This window comes from Rhineura floridana, chromosome 6 (genome assembly GCF_030035675.1).
Source record: "Rhineura floridana isolate rRhiFlo1 chromosome 6, rRhiFlo1.hap2, whole genome shotgun sequence".
In the NCBI taxonomy this organism is placed as follows: domain Eukaryota; kingdom Metazoa; phylum Chordata; class Lepidosauria; order Squamata; family Rhineuridae; genus Rhineura; species Rhineura floridana.
Window position 1 is genome coordinate 143,123,351 of NC_084485.1, and position 10,582 is coordinate 143,133,932.

The 10,582-nt window shown below is 38.0% G+C and overlaps 1 long non-coding RNA gene across 1 annotated transcript in view; it reads right to left on the bottom strand.

Annotated features, from left to right (window-relative positions):
* The window catches only part of LOC133387988 (uncharacterized), a 54,341-nt gene extending 45,099 nt beyond the window's left edge, over window positions 1-9,242 (bottom strand). Inside the window, exon 1 of the long non-coding RNA XR_009763612.1 lies at window positions 8,723-9,242. This is a non-coding gene — a long non-coding RNA (uncharacterized LOC133387988). The remainder of the gene's footprint in view (window positions 1-8,722) is intronic.
* Between the last annotated feature and the right edge of the window lie 1,340 nt (window positions 9,243-10,582).

The following is a 10,582-nucleotide window of genomic DNA, read 5'->3' on the forward strand; positions in this document are numbered from 1 at the left end:
TTTAGAATACTTGTAACTGTGTTTTAGATTTTTTAAAATTGTAATTGTGTTTGGGAATGTTTTTAACTGTTTCTGGTATTCTTTTCTTTTTCTTATTAAATTGCTTTGTTTATTTTTGGCGCCCTGGGCTTCTTCAGGAGGAGGGGCAGGATATAAAATAAGGACGTAAATGCATAAATATACTTCCATGGACCTTTTCCTAGATCCAACTCTGAAATGCTGGGGAATTTTAATGAGGATCTTTTTTTAAAAAGTTGCAAATTGCTGCAGAAACGTGGAGAACTGAATTTAAGGTTGGAAAAATGTGCAACTCAGAACGAAATTGTCAGATCTTTCCATCCCTCATTATCACATTAGAGATAGTTATTCGGTATTATAAGAATACACATAGAAATAGGAACTAATTTGGTTGGTCCTATTTCTTAGCAGAGTTGTAAAAATACAAGCAGCAGAATGAGAATATAAACCAGCCCCACCTTTCTCTATATAAATAACAACAGACGCAATTTTTTAGATAAAATAAAAGAATGTTTACTCACAACCTCTTCACATGTTCAGAAGAAGATAGGCTCTAGCTTAGAAGAAAGAAAAATATAGAAGTCTCAGTCCATCTTGGTGGTTTAGTATTGATGCTCTTAGAGAGAGCATCTGTGCCATGCGGCCTCTCTGAATGGTAGGAAGATCAGCAAAGGAGAATATTCAAAAATCCCCCAGGACAAAGGAGGAGGAAGTCAGGTAAGTAACCCCCACTCATTAGGAAGTTACATCATGGTAAAACAGGTACATGGGATATTTCCCCAAATATCCCTTAAAGTGAACATGCAACATTTGCCTATTCCAACAATAGTAATATCCAGCACAGCAGGATCTTATTCATCAGCTTCATTGTGTTCATCTGCAATATAGTACTAATATGTTTACTCTGATATCCCACTGAGGTCAATGGGATTTACACCCTAGTAAGTGTGCTTACCTGAAATGTGCATTTACTCATCACTTTCAATCCACATCCTTCTGCCAAACTGTGCAAATTTATCCCATATAATCTTGGGGTTATCCTTTATAATCTTTACAGAAAACCTATCAGAATGGAAGTATATGTTGCAAAGAACATAAGGCTCCAATCCTAAATGGCAGACCTTTGGCAAGCACCCTCCTCCCACTTCATTCAGTCAACCCATTACCCAAACATCATATGTTCCTTCTTCTGCTTTCAGCAGCCTATGATGTCGAGTGTGGGCTGGTTAGTAGAGATGGGTGAATCAATCTATTTTCAGTCTGCAGCATTATTACACATAATGTGAGACTATTCACAGAAAAGACTGTTCTATTCCAAATTTACATAAAACTTAGCATTTAAATATATATATTAAACTTATTTTCTCCTATTTAGATGGACTTCCTAATGTATTTTGATATATATATTTTTAGATAAAAACGGTGTCACAACAATTGCAGAAGTGCAAAATCCAAAAAAGCACATACATCCGATAGGTATGGGTTAATTTGTATCAGAATTAGTAAAGATTGTATTTGTCAGGCATCCCTGTCTGTTAACCACTTTAGTGCACAGGCTGTCCTAATGTTTATGGGTTAGGTATCAACATCTAAACCTGGGATAGGGAAACTGTGGCCCTCCAGATGTTATTGGACTCCCATTCTCACCATCCCTGACCAGTGGCCATGCTGTGTGGGTGATGGGAATTGTAGTCCATCAACATCTGGAGGGCCACAGGTTCTCCATTCCTGATCTAAGCAGATGGCAGACTGGTTCTTTAGGGAAAACATGATCCTATCCAGAGCAGACAGTCTCACCTTCCCCAGATCACAAGGGAAACCTTCACATCCATCAACACCTTAGTCTTATCTAAATTCAGTTTCAATTTATTTACCTTCCTGTAGGGTCTTTTATTGTGTCCTAACAAAATGAAGCTAGAAAATGAACTATCATGCCTTGAGTCACCATTCTGGCTGCAGTTCAGGTTAAATGATTGGTTAAGCAAACCAATATATCTTATTCCTGTCCAAATGCATCAGACTTGGACACTCATCTTCAATTAATTTCAAGCCTGAATTCTGGAGTGTAAAATCCTTTGCCAGTTTTGGACTACTGGCTCTCTCTTCTAAGAGGATTAGTGTGGTTTTAGGTATAGTGCAAATACTAATGAACAGCAATGATTTTAAATGGTCAGACACAGACTTGTGAGCAGCAGAGGACTGGAGAATGGTAGTAGGGATATGTTACAACTAATTCATAGAAATATCAGAAAAGAACAAAAAGTCCGCCTCAAGCTTTCTGTTTCTTTTTTGTAAAATCATTAAAGAATGCACTACATCCATTTATAGCTTCCTCCAAGCCTGAATCTATCAAACAAAACATAGATTTTCCAAAGAATGTTATCCTTTTATTGGCGCTGGAAATTGATAAGGACACTTGACTATTAATTTACATAGAGATTTCAGTGGGACTTCAGAGTGCTCTTTAGAATGGCTAAAGAAACTGTTTTGGAGTCCTCACTTTCCCCAAAATCTAAGGACAACTTTTGACAGGATGAATTGCCTTGTGAGGAGAGATCACTGGGGACTTGTGTTTGACTTTGTAACTTTTTTTTACAAGCTGAACAGGAGGGAGCAGGCAGGCTTTCAGTCAGACTTTAAAGCAGCATTGATTTTAAAAAGCAACAGTACACTCCTTGCAGTTCTGCCAAGAGGCTATAAAAAGTCAGGCTGGTTTTCACTTTCTCTGAAAGGCAGCTACATTCAAACAGCAAAACTGTTTTCTTCTCACACAACCTACCTGATCTGGAAATGTGTGCCACACATTCTAGCAGCTTTAGCTAATCCCTCTTAAAACCATTGAGGAAGCTTTTTCTCCTAGCAAACTATACAACCCCACTGTTATAAACGCCCCTAAGGCATGGGCCTTGAGGCTGGGTTCGAATCCCCAATTAACTTGCCTAATAATAATTGAGAACAACCGAAGTGGATGCAACAGGTTTATTGAATACACTTGCAAGGGAGAAGCAGTCAGGGCTGGTTCTCGCAAAACTATGCATTGCTGGTCTTTTTATCAACTTTGTTTTACTAATTATGCATGCATCATTATCATCATAATTACATCACTAATCCATGCCCATTTCCTCCTAATAACCATATTTAGAAGTTGTTTTTCACACTTGTTATGTTCACATTGACCTTGTACATGTGCAACATAGTTTGATACATTGCAATAACGCCTGATTTTCCCAGTTATTTTCCAAACACAGTTTTATACAAACAATGCCAGTCAGCGAATTAGCATTTCTGTTCAACACACACACACAAGTAAAATTAACCGTAGATTTCTATAGGATTTATGTACTACAATTCCCCCCTCAAGAAGCCCTTGAAAGTTTACTTTCATATGGCTTCTTCCTCTTGTGGAGAGCTTTGCTACACTATGTTTGAATTACCTTTTTGCTTAAATGGCTAACACAGGAAGGTTACTTCTGAATTGTATCACTGTCCTGAATGCCTTTTCCATTAATTCAAGGCAGAAAACTTCATCTTCGTGCTTGGCTAATCCTTGACATTTTGTTTTTAAAATTTCAGTTCTTTTCCATTCGGGCCTGTGGAGTATATCTGCATGTATGCTTTTAATTGGTACTAAAAACAACTAAAACTCTTTTTAACGAACAATGGGATTCACTGTATGTAGGGAGTATACATGCCAAGAATAACATTTATGCAACAACGTTTAACTCTGCCCTTGTTTTCCTGCACACAAACCTCTAGAACGCATTACCAGCCATACCAACAGTTGGGGGTATGTGAGAATGGGGTGGGAGCTATAGCTCTTGGCCTTACACCTCCTGGGTTCCACTTCAACCAAAATGGGGTTAGCCAAGCCATATCACTCCCCCCTCTTTGAAATGTAGACGTATAGTCCTTTCACAATCCTGCCCCCAGGCTCCAATGCTGACTTCTAGGGTATAACTGTGCCATATGAGATAGATCCATATTACAAGGGCCAGATACCAAAATCACCACAATGGGGTGCATTATAAGGGTTAGACCTCTTTTGGTGCCTTCTCCCCAACCAAACAGGGAATTCAAAGTCATCCATATGCCTATATCTGTGAGTGCTTATCTATAATGTAAGTGACTGTATGGCAATCATGTGCTATCTAGAGTGTAACTTGCTCTCCCATATTTAACTGCTTCTAATTGTTTCTTTAACATAGAATGAAAAAGTAACTTCTGAAAATTAGCTAGGCCATAGCTTAATGTAATGAGTTTGAGGTGTTGAAACAGGTCTATTCTCTGGATGGTTCATACAGGGACTTTGAATAAAAAATCACACCCTGCTATTTCCTCAATACCACAAAAGCATCCATTGATATATCTTAGCATAGGGTTGTATATAATACTTATCAATAACAACATAATCACAAAATATTCTTAACACTTAAGCTATATAAAGAAAACAGCCAATGGTTAAATCATCACATAAAACATAATGCATAAATAGTTACATTCAACATTATAATTGAAGTAAAACAAATATAGTCTTGAAACACACTGCAGGTTTGTACAAAGTTCATCTTCAAAAGATCAAATAGTTAATCGATCAGTCTGTGGGTTGCTGATGCTAATCAAAAATTCAAATGATATATATAAAAAAACAGTTCATTGTAGTAGCTTTCTTTCTGGAAGGAAAAAGTACGAAGACTGTGTTTCTCAGAACCACCTTCCCCCGTGTGACTTATTAGAAATGCCTTTTCTCCCACTGACATGGGCAGAGGCAATAACAGCCTTTAGTTGCTCCTGGAAAAATCCAAATCCATCAGGTCCTTTAAAAACAATCCTTTTGAGGAAAACAAAGCATCAGGGTTCCATAGTTGAGAGGGCATCTGTGTTTCTTTGCTTAATAACTGCTTACAATGCTATTCATAAAATTCATGAAATATAATATAATGCATAATATAAATAATTTTGATATTTATTTATTTATTTATTTTATTTGTTTCATTTATAGACCGCCCATAGCGAGTGGATATCTTTCCCTGAGGACCTTTTTCTTTAGCCTCAAAGATTTACATATCCATTTGGTCATAATTAAAGATAAACTCTATTTCAAACACTCTTTTATAATTGATCTGGGTGAAATCTTGTTATGGCATCTATAACATTCTCTCACATTATAAGACCCAATATAAAATCACTCATTATTTGAATAAGGTATATAAACATATGTATAATTCATGCATATTCTCACATAGATAACCAAACACTAAGTTATAATGTTGTTTTTCCACATCATTAATCTTCTACATACATCTGTACATATCATACAACTTAACCTTCAACATTTAAAAACAAATCTCTACTAAAAGAAAAGGAGGGGTGAAACTCTCATACACCCTTATGTTTGCACCTTTGCAACCTTATACACAGACCATTGGGAGTGGTTCCATTAAGCAGGCCTCTATGCTGTTAACACATGCTAGGGAATAGCACATTTGTTGCATAGCTATATAAAGGCCCAATACGTTGGTACCAACTTCATATGAGGCTCCAATCAAAATACCTGCAATAAATCTCCTGTGTCTCACACACACACACACAAATTTCTTTGGGGGTTAATGCTTCCTTAGCAAATCATTCAGCACAGGAAGGAAAATATAAAAATAATACCTTCATGGCTACAAATGAGACTTCTCAAAAGTGCACAAAAAAACCAAAATACCGTGTTGCAACAGATAGACACACAACATAACTACACATTCTAAAGGCCTTCAAGTTTCTCTAGCCTCTGATCATATGCAGAGGTTGCTAAAGAGACACAAAAATACTGAAAGAAACAAAGAAAAGGGGCCCCAGAAAGAAAAATTAAGTTTATCTTTACAAATACAATTCTATCTGTAACAGATATCAGGAGAGAGAAATAAAAGCCGGCATTGGTTATAAAAAGAAAACATTTTGTATCTTCAAAAAAAAAAATTCTTCCAGCTGTTCATAACTCGGCTGTAAAGAATTAGCATGATTAAAACAAAACATATTACACCCTTTAAGCTGGGCTCATTAAAGAATACCATATTACTGTACCTCCTAGGCAATAAAGTCCTGAATTCAGGATGCATGCACACAACTAAGACTGGAGGGAGAAAACACATCAGATGGTTTGTCCTTCCACTGCTTAACTACAAAACTTATACCTTCAATGAAACTCAAAGAAAATACTTATACTTTAAATCAGACAATAAAAAACTTCTTACAATTTCTTAACACTATATCAAAATGACTTAAAGAGAGATCCAGGCGATTCTCTGCTATACCTATATAAAATCAGAACAACCATCATAGCATATGCTTCCGCTCCATCCTATAATTAAAAAAAACAAATTAAATGAAAAGAATTAGACGTTTTAATCATATACAAATGCATAAAAAATAACAAAATTATATCAGGCTACATGGAGCTTCCTTGCTCTCTTGGCTACTTGCCCACCAAATGGAGGAAGAAGGGGTTATAAACATACACATGCAAGAGAACAAGTTTCAGTGTGAAAACTAAGCCAATAACCACTGACTCTTGAACCTGTTCACTGTCTTTCTATGTGTTATACAAAACCTACTATTCACATCCTGTATGCCCCAATCTTACAACTGGCCCTGTTACACTAGAATTTCAGGTTTGTTTCCTGTTGGATGAGAGCCCCAATCACTACAGCAGATATACACTTTGAGTACAAGAAGTTGGCAGTAAACACAAATTCCAAAGGTGGGGGTTAGTCATGCTCTGTACTTTTACACTGATATAGATAAGCAAACTCTGAATCATTCATTGTATTACTCAGTTTTGCTGACTTCTAGCATATAGTCAATGGCCTCATGTTGCCAACTTACCAAAAATCATCGTCATCATTTGTCAGTTTATATACCCTTGTTTAAAAAGGACTAGAGAAAGGAGGGGTTAAACTGTCAGATTCATTCGTTTGCTGTCAATAAAACCTTTCAAGCCTTTGCTTCACCTTTTCCCTCAACTCCTTTGCAACATACTATTTCCAACATACTTTGCACCTTTTCTTCGTAACTCTATCCACCTTGCATATGTTCTTGCCTTCAAACTATCTTACTTAAATCACCTTTGGCAAACCTATGCCCATGCATCAGACAACAAACATCAACACAAAACAATTTTAAACTGCTGTAGAATAAAAAAAATCAGTCCACTATATACACAAACTGGAGAATAATTACATAACAGACAACACAATAATTAACAAGGCCCTTCCTCTTTCTCCTTGGGATTGGGCCTGACTGAAATCAATCGACATAATTAAAAAAACACAGTCAATCAATCTTAGTATAAAAAATAAAGCATAATCATCAATTAAAACACCTATTATAAAAGCATAAGAGCTGTTTTAACTTTTAATCTGAAGTGTTAACATTCCTTAAACCTCTCAATATCTTTAACTCTACAACTGGGTGGCAACAAGAGTTTCAAAAAGCTTTTACATAAAAATACTTCAGAACTATGCCTCCTTGTCAAAGTGCCAAAAGGAGGAAATTCCCTTAGGAAATAATAAAAGAGTTAGCAATAGACTTTTAACCTTATACAAAAATACATAATTTCCCCTTGCAGGTGCCAACAAAAACATCTTGGGTAATCATGATCTATGTGCCCAGAAACATTTATCAAGCACTGAAAGATAAATATACCCCGGGCTGAAAATACGCCATTCCTCTAGCTGTTTAGAGGCAAGTGGGGGGGGGGGGAAAGAAGGAGGAGCTATAATTTTAAACACACACTTACACAAAAGGCAAACTGCAACCCAATAAATTAAACAAAGAAAAGGAAACAGACATTATAGAACAGAAATTATTCTCTTTTCACTATAACTCAGACCTCCCATTTACTTTCCTCAGCTCTCTCTTAATCACTTGCTTAAACAAACAGAGCAAGTTCTTTCACACTTGACTTCAAAGACCGCTAAAGGAACAGAGGTTCTTTAAACAGCAATAGACATTTCAAGAAACCTTCACACATTCACACATGAGTACTCGATTCATACACCTCTTTTTCGCAACATATTATATTTCATCATACTTAATTCTAACCCATTATAGAACAAAAATCAATCCACTGTACACACAGACTGGAGATTCCAACTCTACGAAATTTGATAGAGGAGGGAGCCCCCAAGGAAATAAAACATTAGGTGAAAATGTTCCCCTGTTGCATGGTGATGGAGGCAGCATTATAAATCCTAAAACCATACACCCAAATGGATAAGGTATAAAATAAAATATAGGAAATCTTCTCACCATGACCCACCATGGATAAATATAATCAAATCTTACACATAAAAAAATACAAGAAAGAGAGACAATTAAAGTTGCATTCATAAATACCACAACATACTTACTCTAAATTTCTTAACACTATACCAGAATAACAAAAAGGAGCTCCAAAAAGAAAAACCAAAATACTGTTTTTACCACAGACAGACAAAACACACAACAGTACAACCATCCCAACTCTCTTTCTTCTTACTACCTAGCACCCTGCCCCCATGTTGCTACAACCTCTCTGTTTGCCGGAGATGTCTGAGACTAAACCTAGGAACACAGACAAGTGACATACACCTTAACATCTGGATTAACCACTATCATTCATTCCTCTCCTAACCCATTCATAACTTTAAACTTAAAAAAAATCAAAGGATCCTGTTACCTCTCCTATGCCCAGAGCAGGCAGTTGAATACAGCTGAAGCCATACGGGCTCTGATCCAAAACCAGGAAGGAATTTGGTCTCAAGGTCTTACACCAAGATTCAAAATCTCTCCAGTTCTGTCCCTGCTGTCCTTGAGTACATTCCTTGGGAAACATGCATGTGTGTGTTCTGGAAACTAAGGCTGCTCCTGACAAATAGGGCAAATCACAAGTTTGCTAAAGCTACTAAAGAGACAGATTAAATACTTCATGAGAAAGCACAGTCTGTATTTAGATTTACACAGACAAAGTTCCAAAACGTTGGGGGCTGAATTTGAGGTGACGGAGTTTAAACTAGTGGCTTTGCCTGAAAGACTGGGGGCTTAATTTCCAATTTCTTCCCCTCATTAATTTTACATTGAGCCCGCGCCTTTATCAGCGCACATTCTTGTGGGGGGTCTGGGCAGATGGCTCTTTCTAACCCTATGCATGCCACCACAAAGTTGTTTCGCCTGGCAGCATCTTAAAGAGGGTAGCTTCCAACTGCCGAGCCTTAGTGAGGTTAAACATCCCATACAACAGCCAATCAACACCCAGCTCCACCCATACTTCATTACAAAACATTAACAGCTGTTATTCCTTTGGGACCAGCCCTCCAGAAGACATAACACTTTTCTTAAACTCAGTGAAATTTTGCAAAATACATTCAAGGGGGGTCATTTTCCAATCGCCCTTTTTCTTCTGACTCTCTCCATCTTGTCCTGTTTTGAAGCACCCTGTCCCCATGTTCCCTGTCCAGTCCTATCTGCCCTTTGCAGATGACGTACGACTTTTTGGGGGTAGCCTCTCTGTCTACCTGGGGGGGTGTCTGAGACAAAACAACAGACAGATAACGTTCCGATGCACCCTTCCCCTCTCCCATGTTCAGACGACACTTGGGTAGCCTCTCTGTCTACCAGGGATATGCCTAACACGGAACAACGGACAAATGACATACAACACTCGCTACTTTCACTCACTTTCACACAGTTTAACCCAATGGGTGCCTTACCAAAAGAGAGGCGAAATTCACGTCCTGTGCCTTTTTCCTGTTCGGTTTACTATGGGATGATCATGGTGACACCTCTAGGTCCTGGTACGCTCTCGTGGATACAGGGCAGACTCAATCAGTCTGGAGCTCCCCCCTTCTCCACAGATTACGTCCAAGGCAAAGAGGATCACTAAAGATCGTCCCGGCGGAGTCGCCATTGTTATAAACGCCCCTAAGGCATGGGCCTTGAGGCTGGGTTCGAATCCCCAATTAACTTGCCTAATAATAATTGAGAACAACCGAAGTGGATGCAACAGGTTTATTGAATACACTTGCAAGGGAGAAGCAGTCAGGGCTGGTTCTCGCAAAACTATGCATTGCTGGTCTTTTTATCAACTTTGTTTTACTAATTATGCATGCATCATTATCATCATAATTACATCACTAATCCATGCCCATTTCCTCCTAATAACCATATTTAGAAGTTGTTTTTCACACTTGTTATGTTCACATTGACCTTGTACATGTGCAACATAGTTTGATACATTGCAATAACGCCTGATTTTCCCAGTTATTTTCCAAACACAGTTTTATACAAACAATGCCAGTCAGCGAATTAGCATTTCTGTTCAACACACACACACACAAGTAAAATTAACTGTAGATTTCTATAGGATTTATGTACTACACCACTGCCCCGTGTTCCAGTGGGGGGCATGTTTGCCTTACCCCAGGGATGGGGAACCTCAGACCTGGAGCTGAATGTGGCCCTCCAAGCCTTGGGATTGTCCCCAGGTGGCACCTCCTCCCCAACCATGTCCCCTACTGGCCCTGCTTTACCCCCTCTTTGA